Consider the following 14,294-nt stretch of genomic DNA (forward strand, 5'->3'; position numbering starts at 1 on the left):
TTTCGTTCCTCATCCTGGAGAAGTCCATGCATCTGGTCATCCTGGGGCTACCTTGGCTGCAGAAGCACTCTCCTGTAATCTCGTGGGATACCCTCCAGGTGGCTTCCTGGGGCCCCTTGTGCTTCGACTCCTGTTTGGCCACTGTCCCACGACCACCGGTTCCTCTGCTGACGACTTCCATGGCTCTGCCACCCCACTACCAAGACTACCTTGATGTCTTTTCTAAGGAGAAAGCTGAGATCCTCCCGGAGCACCACCCCTTTGATTGAGAAATCAACTTGCTCCCGGGTACCACGCCGCCATGAGGGCGGATATACCCATTGTCCCTTCCCGAGTCACAGGCCATGTCTGCATACATCCAGGAGAACCTGGACCGAGGGTTCATTCAACCATCCAAATCCCCTGCTGGAGCGGGGTTCTTCTTCATAGCGAAGAAGGACGGGTGCCTCCGACCTTGCATATATTACCGTGGCTTGAACAGCATTACCCGGCGGGATCGGTACCTTCTGCCTTTGATCCCGGAACTTCTGGACAGACTACAAGGGGCCACGGTGTTCACGAAACTGGATCTCCGTGGGGCGTATACCCTAGTAAGGATTTGTCCAGGCGACGAAAGGAAAACCGCATTTAACACAAGGGATGGTCACTACGAATACCTGGTCATGCCCTTCGGTCTCTGCAATGACCTGGCGGTTTTTCAAAACTTCATGAACGAGGTTCTACGAGACATGCTACATACCTCGGTAATTGTTTACCTCGATGATGTGCTAATATACTCCAGGGATTTGGAGACGCACCACCACGATATCCAATGAGTACTTCAGAAACTGCGAGACAACCGACTTTACGCAAAGTTTGAGAAGTGTTTCTTCGAGCAGGAGTCGCTACCCTTCCTTGGGTACATCATATCCTCCACAGGTTTCCTTATGGACCTGGAGAAGGTCTCAGATGATCAAGGATTGGCCGCAACCACTGGGAGTGAAGGCACTCCAACGGTTCTTGGGGTTCGCCAATTTCTACTGGCAATTTATCCCACACTATTCCCAGATGGTGGCCCCGCTGAAGGCCCTTACCAGAAAGGGCGCCAACACTAAGAACTGGCTGCCGACGGCCCTACGAGCCTTCCAGGAATTGAAGAATGCATTCCTCCAAGACACCTGCCTCCACCACCCTGACCCTCAATGCCAGTTCATCGTGGAGGTCGACACCTCCGACATAGCTGTCGGGGCCGTTCTAAGCCAGTTGTCCAATGGAGGCAAACCCCTGTCGTGTTCCTACGCTGCTGTAGTTCCTCTCAGTGGGCGCAAGTTCTCGCCCACTGAGAGGAACTACAGCATAGGGGATAAAGAGCTGCTGGCCATCAAACTTGCATTCGAGGAATGGCGCCAATGGTTGGAGGGGGCCCAACACCCAGTAATTGTTTACACAGACCATAAGGACTTGGAGTATTTGTGTCGCACCCAGCACCTTAATCCACGGCAGGCGCACTGGTCATTCTTCTTCAGTCATTTTAATTTTTCCCTCTGTTATCGACCGGCGTCCAAGAACGTTCGAGTGGATGCTCTCTCCCGTACGATGGAGACAGAAGATATTGCCAACCTGCCTCAGTACATTCTGGACCCGGCCAAAGTTCTTCTGGCAGCATCTGAGGTGGCCCCCGCGGGAAAGATGGTGGTGCCCTCTCGTTCCCGCAGGAGAGTGTTAGCGTGGGCCCACGACTCCTTGACCGCCGGACATCCAGGAACAGCCAGGACCCTGGAACTTCTGTCGGAGTTCTACTGATGGCTGCAGCTCAAGAGGGATGTCCGACTCTACATTCAGTCATGTCCTACCTGTGCCCGGCAGAAGCCCTTGCACGGATGCCCCTGGGGGCTCCTTCAGCTGCTATCCATTCCTACTGAGCCCTGGACCCATCTTTCCACCGATTTTATTGTAGATTTGCCTGTTTCAGATGAGAAGACCGTGATCTGGGTCACGGTCGACCGTTTCTTGAAGATGGCTCACTTCGTGCCTCTCGCTAAACTGCCTTCGGCACCAGAACTAGCCACCCTCTTTACGCAGCATATCTTTCGTCTACATGGACTCCTTTTGCACATAGCCTCTGACTGTGGTCTGCAGTTTACTGCAAAATATTGGAAGGCCCTTTGCAGGAAGTTCGGTGTACAACTCGACTTAACAGCCTTCCATCCCCAGGGCAATGGGCAAGCCGAGCGCACTAATAGGACCTTAAAAGCGTTCCTCCGATCCTTCGTGGGGGACCTCCAGGATGATTGGGTCACCTTGCTACCGTGGGCAGAGTTCTCTTATAACCGCCATAAGCACTCTGCGACCAACCAGTCCCCATTCCAGTTGGTCTACGGGAAGACCTCGAGGCCTCCTCTGCCATTGCCTTTGACTGTACCGTCCCCTGCAGTTCAACTTACGGCACGACAGTTGCGCAACCTCTGGAGAGCCATCCAGGAGAAACTCCGTCTGATGGCAGCCAAGGCTAAAAGATATGCAGACAGGTCACGGTGGCCTGCCCTGGCCTTCCTTCCGGGGCAGTAAGTATGGTTGAGTACCAGGAACATCCACTTACGGACTCCCTCTATGCACCTGGCCCCCAGGTACATTGGTCCATTCACGGTAGTGGAGCGAGTAGGGGCAGTCTCCTACTGGTTACATCTGCCGTCCACCCTGAGGATCCACAACGTGTTCCACATGTCCCTGCTTAAGCCTGTGGTGCTCTCTACCTTTAATGACAAACCTCCGGAACCTACAGCCACTGAGGCCAAAACCGACGTCACCTATACTGTGAGGGATATTCTGGACATTCGGTTCCACCATCGCCGGTGGGAATACCTCCTCTCGTGGGAGGGGGTACGGCCCGGAAGAGAACTCCTGGGAACCAGCCTCCCACATCTTGGACAAGGACCTCCTTTGCCAGTTCCATATGGCTCATCCGGCTAAGCCCAAGTAATGGGGGAGATCAAGATTGGAATGAGAGTCCTGGTAGAGTGTGACCGTGGTTGCATGGTTTTTCAGTGGTGAGGAGATTGTGGTGTAGGATGGGGATTGGGAAGCCTTGTGTTATGTTTCTCTTGTTGTGAAGAAAGAAAGAGGATGAGTGGGACTGGTGGTGGATGAATGCTGGAAGAGAGTCGGTCAGCTGGGGAGCTGGTGGTGGATGAATGCTGGCAGAGAGTCCGTCAGCTGGGGAGCTGGTGGTGGATGAATGCTGGCAGAGAGTCCGTCAGCTGGGGAGCTGGTGGTGGATGAATGCTGGAAGAGAGTCCATCAGCTGGGAAGCTGGTGGTGAGTGAATGCTGGAAGAGTGTCTGAATGTTGTAGCGTTGGGAAATGGATGCAGGGGTGGGGGGCCAAGGCCCTGGGACACACGAATGGGCGTACTAAGGGGCAGGCCCCTTAGGTTGCGCTCCTTCGTGTGCGTGGCACCACCGAGAAGCGCTGCGATTTAAAGGGCCCTGCTTGGCGCCCTTGCTGTCTCCTGATAGGCCGGCCGGATTCTGGGGGGTGCGGCTTCGACTCACCGCGTTGTTTCTTGTCTCTGCACGGCTCGGGTGAGGTGAGCGGGCTCTTGCCCCGATTGGGCTGCGCCGACCGCGCGAACCCCGGCAGAGAGAAGATGAGGTGAGGATCGCGGGTGAAGGGCTGCGGGTTGCTGCCAGGAAAGAGGGAGGCCGCTGAGAAGCACCGCGATTTAAAGGGCCCTGCTTGGTGCCCTTGCTGTCTCCTGATAGGCCGGCCGGATTCTGTGGGGGGTGCGTAATACAAGACGATACACGCTTGTTCAGATTTAGATCAAGTCAGGTATTTCCCCAAGTAGCTATTAAAATATTATTTTTCTACTTCTCATCTTGGGTCTTTTTAAAGTGTATTAAAATGATTTTTATATTTTTTTGGGTGCATTTTATATTTATATTTTTACATATTTATTTCTTATTTTATATATATATGTATTTAGCCATTTTACATATTTTATATTTTTCCTTCTGTTTTATTCATGATTTTATTTATGCATTAGTACACTGATTTGAATGGGTATTGCACTTTTTTAATGTTTTACTGTCTTTTGTGCTCATAGATTGGTATTTTATGTCACCATTTTAGTTGTAATTAATTTTCATGTCTATTACATTTAGCAATTTTATTTGTGTAAGTTATGTCATGTTTATGTTTTTATTTATTTATTATTTTGTATGTCAAAATGTGCATACATTTATATTTATGAATATTTATGTATTTTATCATTGCCCCTGAGGCAGCCACTTGAAGAGTGGTGAAACTTGGCCAGAGTCGGGTATTTTTTGTGTCTCCACTACAATAAATGATTTAAAAGACATCCGGCATCTATCTCTTATATAATCTGAAAAATGTTTTGTCACCTCTCTTTCTCTCTTGGGCAATCCTTTCTTCTGCTTGACCTTTCGCTTTTTGGATTTCTTTCTTAGTCTCCCTCATTTTCACCAGGTATTGTTCCCCGTGTTCCTCTTTTTGGGAACCTTTATATTTCCTGAATGCTGATCTTTTTGCCTTTATTTTTACAGCCACCTCCTTTGAGAACCAAATTGGTTTCTTTTTCCTTGAGCTTTTGTTTACTTTTCTAACATATAGATTTGTTGCCTTTGTAATAGCTCCTTTTAATTTAGCCCTCTGTTGTTCCACCTCGCCCATTTTCTCCCAGTCTTCTAGTTCTTCCTTCAGGTACATCCCCATTTTGTCAAAGTCCATATTTTTAAAATTTAAAACTGGGGTCTTCATGTGACTTCTTTGCATCTTATTCACAATATCAAACCATACTGTCTGATGATCACTGTCTGATGGGCACCTGTCTGGACTTTAGAGACATTATCCCCATTTGTGAGTACTAGTCAAGTATCACACCCTCCCTTGTAGGTTCTATTACAATTTGTTTGATCATAGGTCTTTGGAGGGTATCCACTATTCCTTTACTTCTCATAGATTCCGCAAAAGGAATACTTCAGTCTACATCCGGTAGATTAAAATATCCAATGAGCAGCACTTCTTCCTTCTTCATTTCATTTTATTTATTAAAATGTATTTATCACTTAACACTAAGCAATGTACAAAATAAAACATTCACAAAAGTAACATATAAAAAAACATATTGAAACACATTTACTACATAAACAAAATCCTAGTACTCAGAGCGGATGCATTTCAGAGGAGGACCAATAACAATGTTCTTATCCAAATGCTTGCTTTAGCAAAAAACTTTTCAGGAGGAGTCGGAACTTCTTTATACATTCAGACATTCTGAGTTCCATCGGTAGACTGTTCTTCCTATCTTTGTGATGTCCTCGATCAGATCTCTGTCCAGCTCTTCTGTCTGAATTGGAGGCCGGTAGATCACACCGAGGTAAATGGAAGCATCATCTTTTTTTAGGATAGCCCATAATGCTTCTTCATGTCCCTTGCATTTCAATTGTTTGGATATTGTTTCTGAAATAAAGCACTACTCCTCCCCCTTTCCTGTCCTCTCTGTCCTTCTTTAAAAATTGTAGCCCGGGATGACCATATCCCAATCATGTAACTCCATGAACCATGTTTCTGTAACAGCAACGATGTGTAGGTCAATTTCCACAATTAGAGCCTACAGGTCTGGGAATTTATTGCTAAGACTATGAGCATTAGTGCTCATAGCTTTCCAGCTTCTCTCCTTCAGATTACTACTCTTATTGTACTTCTTTTCTGCCTTATTCAGCTGACATTTATTATTTTCTTCACCCATTTCTTGGAGATGTCAGGGGTAACATCCCAATTTCCATCTGCCACCTCCGTCCTGTAGTTTAAATGCCTTATGGCTTAGGATTTGAATTTATCACTTAGGATCTTTTTTCCTGCCACAGACAGATGTATGCCATTGTTGTCATACATGGCCCCAGCCCCCTATATATCCAAAACTTTCTTCCTTACCAAGTTTTGAACCATGCATTGAAATTATGTATATGGCTTAGCCTCTTCTTCGCCTCTTGATGAACAAGTAACACTTCTGAAAAGGCAATAGTCTTCACCATGTGACTAATCTGCTTCCCCAGAGTCTAGAAATCTCCCTGTATCACTTGAATGTTGTTTCTAGCAAGGTCGTTGGTTCCCAGATGGATGATAATGTCAACTTCAGAGTCCTTACTTTCTTCATTGATTGCATTGACTATCTGATTATCATTTCTGCCAGCCGATGATCCCGGAAGGCTTTTAACTATAGTATTCCTCTCAAAAAGAGTTCCCAAATTAGTGCCTCTGATGACTGAATCATCCAGCACAATGAGCTTTTTTCTTATGGTTTTTGGTTGTATTATGGAATTTCTGTGTGCATGGGGTTTCTTCTTTCCTTTCAGATACTATTTCAGTCTCCTTTGCCAGAGCTTCTTCATTATCCAATACAGAGAAGGAATTTTGTACTTGTGTCACTTGAGAGAGTGGGTGTCTCCGCATCATACTGTCCACTGTAATCCATTTATTCTTGGTTTCCGGATGCTCTGTGTAAATGGAGGAGGGCATCTGGGCTGTACAATTGTGAATAATAGGTGTCTTTGGGTCACAGGTCTTATCCTACCTGAGCCCACTGTAAACCACTTTTTTTCTGGGTTTCTGAATTTTCTGTGGTAATGGGGAAATGATTCCTGAATTCTGTAAAGTGGGTGAGGATTCCTTGGTGGTTGCTAATACTATTTTTTATTATAGCTAATTCAGCTTTAAGGTGAGCCAACTCCTTTTTCAGGGAAAAGAGTTCTGAACATATGGAGCAAGCCCTAAGTTTCCAGATAGTTTGCCTCAAGAAAAAAGCTCCCCAAATGTTACATTGAACAATTGTATTTTGTTCATTTGATTTGATAGAGAACACCTATAATGTGATAAAGAATTGCCAAATCCCCACGGCACGGATCTTGGTAAATGGTGAGCTGTCTGGAGAATTTGGGTTGCACCGGGGAACGAGGCAGGGTTGCCCCCTGTCACCTCTGTTATTTATCCTGACAGTCGAGCCCCTTATAAATAAATTGAAATCTACCCCTGCAATAACGGGTATTCCTGTGGGACCCCACTCCTACCTCACTTTATTATTTGCTGATGATATATTACTTCTTTTACCCAGGGCTCGGGCCTCTTTACCGGTAGCACTTACTATTTTTAAGGAATATCAGGCGTTATCTGGGTTTAAATTGAATCTGGACAAAACCGAGGCCTTGGACATCTCGGGGTCTCTCCAGACTACGTGGGAGGCCTTTCCAGTGAAGTGGGCGTCCTCAACGATCAAATATCTAGGCATCATTATTCACTCCGACCCCCGCAGGTGGTACTCCCTTAACATTCCTCCTACGATAAGTAAAATGGTGGTCAAAATGAAGGGGTGGAGGGATCTCCCATTGTCTATTCAGGGACGTATTGCAGTGATAAAAATGGTCATAGCACCGCAATTGTTATATAAACTTTTGATGTTACCTGTACTTCTCTTACAGCGGGACTGTCGTCTTTTACAGATGGAATTGAGGAAATTTTTGTGGAAGCAGAAGAGGCCTCGCCTTTCTCATAAGACCTTAATGGCACCAAAAACACGGGGTGGCTATGGCCTCCCCAATTTCTACTTATATTCCTTGGCTGCGAATTTACGCTTCCTGGGAGACTGGATTTTTGGATCTTCAGAGTATACTGACTCGGATCTCCTTAAATCACTATGTCTTCCCAGGGAACCTTGTCACGTATTACATATTTCACCCACGGAGTTCCGCAAACTGCATATTCCTTTCACTTTGGTAAAGACGATCAGGAAGACTTGGAGCATTACTCGTAAGATGATGGGACTTTCACCTTTGGTGTCTACTCATTACCCTCTTCGGGGAGTAACATTGACATCCTTGGAGATCCTTCCTGCCCGTCCCCGATTCGAAATGCCCTCCGACTGGCCTCTGGGCATGTTTTTGGACCCTAGCTCGAACCAGATGTATTCCTTCTCTCAATGCCAAACAATACTGGGCTTCAACCCACGAGACTTTTTGATATATGGATATCTCCGTGCCTCGATCTGCTCCCTTACTAAGGGTGTGGAGAGCCAGCTCATTAATCCTACTTTTACATCACTGACTTTTTGTTTTCAACAGCGGCAGGCCTCTTTGTCCAAACTGTATAAACTGCTTACTGCTATATTGCCTTGTCCCATTTTTCTCAATTTGCTCACTCAGTGGTCCATCGACTGTCAAGAAGAGCTGGAAGAACACATGCTTACCAATTCATATGCATCTATTGCTGGCATTACTAATAATGTGGGCCTGAGAGAATTACAACAGCGGGTGTTTCTTCGTATTGTCTACTCTCCGGCTCGAGCGTATCGTATGGGAATTGTACAGTCTGCTGCCTGTCTCAAATGTTCTAATCCGGCGGCATCCCTCATTCATTGTCTGTGGACCTGTCCTTTGATTCAGGATTTTTGGATCTCCATCAGGACATTTTTGTCAACTTTGTTTCACACAGACCTCCATTGGTCATGCTCTTTTTGCATTCTTAACAATGATGTTGGGGATGAGAGCGCTAATGTCGACAATACAGGCTTCCTAGCCAAGGCGTGTCTTATTGCCAAGAAATGTATCTTACTTAAATGGATTGAACCGGATGCGCCAAACCTTGCTATGTGGTCCGCTCTTCTGACTGAGCTTTTTCAACTAGAGTATGGCTCTTTATACAAGCGTTTTTCTCCTCGGAAGAAACGAGTTTTCCATACCATTTGGATTGACTATTATGGTTCACTGTCCTCAACAGTGAAAAAGTTGGCACCATTGTAGGGGTCCGATGTGTCAGTGCGAATGTTTGTGGGTTTCTCTCGGGGGAGGCTCCAGGGTGGCCAGTATACGCAGGTGCCTAGTGGGATATACATGCTATGTCTGGTGTTCTGCACTTTGTAATATTATCTTATGCAAGGTATCTTTCTTGACCGCTTAACTCTAATCAGAAGTGTGAGATTCTCTACAGAACAAGGGGGAGGGATTTGAGATTGTTTGAGTTGAAAACTTGGGTGACGTATTACTCTGTTTTGATGGCTGTTATTGCTGTATTTTCTGTGTCTCCCAATAAAATTGCGTTGAAAAAAAAAAAAAAGAATTGCCAAATTATCTTGTTACCAATTATGTATTCCAGCCAGACTATATTAGAGCAAGCCCTGGGGGGAGGGGGTGGGTGGGTAGAGGAGTATGGTGGGAGGGAATTAAACAGTTACATAAGAACATAAGAAATTGCCATACTGGGTCAGACCAAGAGTCCATCCTGTTTCCAACAATGGCCAATCCAGGCTACAAGTACCTGGAAAGTACCCAAAAACTAAGTATATCCCACGCTACTGATGCTAGTAATAGAAGTGACTATTTTCTAAGTCAAATTGGTTAATAGCAGGTAATGGACTTCTCTTCTAAGAACTTATCCAAACCTTTTTTAAACCCAGCTACACCAACTGCACTAACCACATCCTCTGGATAATTTTAGCTTACATAGAGTTAAAGGGACCTTGTCAGATCCTCTATATACTTAAATGATGGATATTGTTTTGCTTTTTTTTTTAATCCTTTTAGCAAAATTAACAATCAATATTTAATAATCCATACTTTCTGCCCTTCAGTGCTGCAATTGGAGTAATCCTCTCAAAGACACACCAGCAATGCTAATATACAAAACCTTTTTTTTTTTTTTTTGCTATATTTCAGAGATTTAAGGCAGTAATATATACTTAGCTTTGACAGCCCTTCTGGACAGGAAATAACCAGAAAAGATACTAGCAATAGCCCCTGCTATCTACAAGATTATCTGGCTCCTATTGATTGGGATCAGCTCCACCCCAAGAAAAGCAGCCTTCTGTTAGGTGAAGAGTGTTTTTATTTTTTTTCTTCTTTTCCACTGCTAGCAATCAATATCTAATAGTCCATACTTGCTGCCCTTCAGTGCTGCAGTCTTTTAACCAGCTTGCAATCCACAAAAGGACATTGCCTCCTACCCCATGACTTTTTAGTTTTCTTAGAAGTCTATCATGAAGGACTCTGTCGAACACCTTCTGAAAATCCAAATACACCACATCTACTAGTTCACCTTTATCCACATGTTTATTAATCCCTTCAAAAAAATGTAGATTTGTGAGGCAAGACTTCCCTTGGGTAAATCCATGCTGGCTGGGTCCCATCAAATTATGCCTATCTAAATGTTCTGTGATTTTATTCTTTAGAACAGTTTTCCACAAGTTTTCCCACCACTGAAGTCAGGCTAACTGGTCTATAGTTTCCTGGATCACCCCTGGAACCCTTTTAAAATATTGGTTATTTTGGCCACCTTTCGTTTTTCAGGTACAATGGATGATTTTAATGATAGGTTACAAATTAATTGAAATAGGTTTGACATTTCATGTTTTAGTTCTTTCAGAACCCTGGGGTGTATACCATCCAGTCCAATTGATTTACTATTCTTCAGTTTGTCAATCTGCCTACCATATCTTCTAGGTTCACCGTGATTTGGTTCAGTTCATCTGAATCATCACCCTTGAAAACCGTCTCCAGAACGGGTAGCTCCCCAACAGAAAACCCCAAAGCAAAGAATTCATTTAGGGGCGGATTTTCAGAGCCCTGCTCGCGTAAATCCGCCCAAAACCGGGCGGATTTACGCGAGCAGGGCCCTGCGCGCCGGGAAGCCTATTTTACATAGGCCTCCCGGCGCGCGCAGAGCCCCGGGACTCGCGTAAGTCCCGGGGTTCTCGGAGGGGGGCGTGTTGGGGGCGTGTCGGGGGCGGGCCCGGTCGTCACGGCGTTTCGGGGGCGTGTCGGCAGCGTTTTGGGGGCGGGTACGGGGGCGTGGCTACGGCCCGGGGGCGTGGCCGCGCCCTCCGTAACCGCCCCCAGGTCGCGGCCCGGCGCGCAGGAGTCCCGCTCGTGCGCGGGGATTTACGCCTCCCAGAGGGAGGCGTAAATCCCCCGACAAAGGTAGGATGGGGGTTTAGACAGGGCCGGGCGGGTGGGTTAGGTAGGGGAAGGGAGGGGAAGGTGAGGGGAGGGCAAAGGAAAGTTCCCTTCTAGGCCGCTCCGATTTCGGAGCAGCCTAGGAGGGAATGGGGGTAGGCTGCGCGGCTCGGCGCGCGCAGGCTATACGAAATCGATAGCCTTGCGCGCGCCGATCCAGGATTTTAGCCGATACGCGCGACTACGCGCGTATCTACTAAAATCCAGCGTACTTTTGTTTGCGCCTGGAGCGCAAACAAAAGTAGGCTGTTCGCGCTCGTCTGAAAATCTACCCCTTAGTCTTTCCATGTTGGCCTTATCTTCCTAAGTGCCCCTTTAACCTCTCGATCATCTAACAGTCCAACTGACTCCCTTGCAGACTTTCTGCTTCAGTTATATTTAAAAAAGATTTTATTATGAATCTTTGCCTCTAAGGCCAACTTCTTTTCAAATTCTCTCTTAGCCTGTCTTATCAATGTCTTACATTTAACTTTCCAATGCTTATGCTTTATCCTATTTTCTTCTGATGGATCTTTCTTCCAATGTTGGAATGAAAATCTTTTGGCTAAAATAGCCTCTTTCACCTCACATTTTAGCCATGCTGGAAATCGTTTGACCTTCCTTTCATCTTTCTTAATAGTTGGAATACATCTAGGCTGAACTTCTAAGATGGTATTTTTTAACAATGTCCATGTCTTTTGCATACTCTTAGCCTTTGTAGCTGCACCTTTCAGATTTTTTTCTAACTATTTTTCTCATTTTATCAAAGTTTCCCTTTTGAAAGTTTAGCACTAGAGCCATGGATTTGCTTACTGTCCCCCTTCCAGTCATTAAATCAAATTTGATCATATTATGATCACTATTGCCAAGCGGCCCTACCACCATTACCTTTCTCACCAAATCCTGCACTCCACCGAGAATTAGATCTAAAATTGCTCACTCTCTCATCTATTCCTGAACCAATTGCTCCATAAAAGTGTTATTTATTCCATCCAGCAACTTTATCTCTCTAGCATGTCCTGATGTTTCACTTACCAAATCAATTTTGGGGTAATTGAAATCTCCCATTATTTCTGCACTACCAATTTGGTTAGCCTCCCTAATTTCTCTTAGCATTTCACTGTCCATCTCATCATTTTGGCCAGGTGGATGGTAAATATATACTTAATATACTCCTATCATTATTCTCTCCACCAACACACAAAGGGTTTCTACCCATAAAGATTTGATTGTGCATTTAGTCTCTTGTAGATCTTTATCCTGTTGGACTCCATGTCATCCTGGACATAAAGCGCCACTCTGCCACCAAGTTGCTCCTTTCTATCATTGTGATATAATTTGTACCTTGGTATAGCACTTTCCCATTGGTTATCCTCCTTCCACCAAGTCTCTGAGATGCTAGTTAAGTCTATGTCATCATTCACTGCTATGCATTCTAATTCTCCCATCTTACCTCTTAGACTTCTGGCATTAGCATACAAACATTTCAGAGTGAGTTTTTTGTTTGTATTAACATTCTGCTTTTCATTTGACAGGGATAAATTGGAATCTTTTAGCTCAGGTGAGTTTTCAACTATAGGCACTTGGACTACTTTTCTTATTATTGGAACCTCTTTGTTGGGATGCCCTAACTCTAATGCTTCATTAGTATACTTTGAAGATACCTCCCTCTGAACCATGCGCTACTGAGCAACTGTCGGCTTTCCCCTTTGTTCTAGTTTAAAAGCTGCTCTATCTCCTTTTTAAAGGTTAGCGCCAGCAGCCTGGTTCCACCCTGGTTAAGGTGGAGCCCATCCCTTCAAAAAAAGTCTCCCCCTTCCCCAAAAGGTTTCCCAGTTCCTTACAAATCTGAATCCCTCTTCCTTGCACCATCGTCTCAACCATTCATTGAGACTCCGGAGATCTGCCTGTCTCTGGGAACCTGCACGTGGAACCTGGAGCATTTCAGAGAATGCATCCCTTGAGTTTCTGGATTTCAGATTTCTACTTAAGAGCCTAAATTTGACTTCCAGAACCTCCCTCCCACATTTTCCTATGTCACTGGTGCCCACATATACTACGGCAGTTGGCTCCTCCCCAGCACTGTCTAAAATCCTATCTAGGTGACACAAGAGGTCTGCCACCTTCACACCAGGTAGGCATGTTATTTATTTATTTATTTATTTATTTTTAGATTTTTATATACCGGTGTTCCTGTATTAAAATACAGATCACATCGGTTTACATTGAAACATAAAAATTACGCCAAGAGGCGGTACATATAACAAGGTTATAGAACTTGGAAAACATGGAAAACAGGTTCGAAAAATAACATTGAGAAAATTGTATAGTCTCTTTGAGAAACCAAATCATAAAATAAGGCGTAATTGTCTAAGATAAATGTGATCTGCAGAAGGGATTGCGATGGTGAGATTTTTACCATTTTTTACCAGGCGATCCTCATACCCATCAGTCACCCAGCTGTCTACATTCCTAATTATCAAATCACCAGGGCTGTCTACATTCCTAATTATCAAATCTCCCAGGGCTACTGCCTCCTGGGCAGTAGCCCTGGGAGATCCATGCTCAGTGTGAGAGGACAATGCATGACCTGGAGAGCAGGTCCTTGCTACAGAATCCTTTCCTGCTGCACCAGGTTGATGCTCTTCAATCATGAGACCTTCCGCCTCCAAGGCAGTACCAGGGCTGCCAGACTGGAGTTGGATCTTGGCTACTATGTCCCTGAAGGACTCATCTATATACCTCTCTGCCTGCCTCAGCTCCTCCAGGTCTGCCCTCTAGCCTCCAGAGATCAGACTCGTGAGTTTTTGGTGCTAACTTTACTCAAGTATGTAATATGGGTTTTAGTGCCGAAAACCTGCTTTAAGAAACCCATGGCATGCTTAGCATGGGTGCATGCACATCACATGTAAATGAAGATATTAGCTATTACAGAGATCCGCATTAGCAGGAAGACATTTTAATGCCTGTTTTTTAATTTTTTTTTCAAAATAATTTTTATTGCAAGGAGAACGACTTACAAACTCAGGGAACAAAGGTAACATAATTCAGTAACAGTCATCCACTAGGGCAGACTCAACAATGTTAATACAGAACAGGAAGAGAACCCTCAGGAGTGGTTGAGGTTCTTGGATCTGGAGCAGTGGTGGTGGTGGTGGTGGGGGGGGGGGGGGGGGGGGCGGAAATGTAAATGTAAATCTGATGGAGGAGCCTGTTTTTTAATGTGAGAATTTAATGCCAGGGTCAGAGCAGAAGTAAAACTTAAGTCACATTTCTGGTGGCCATTTTAGTCTCTTGTGTTGCTGTGCATAG

Source organism: Rhinatrema bivittatum, chromosome 3 (assembly GCF_901001135.1).
Source record: "Rhinatrema bivittatum chromosome 3, aRhiBiv1.1, whole genome shotgun sequence".
In the NCBI taxonomy this organism is placed as follows: Eukaryota; Metazoa; Chordata; class Amphibia; order Gymnophiona; family Rhinatrematidae; genus Rhinatrema; species Rhinatrema bivittatum.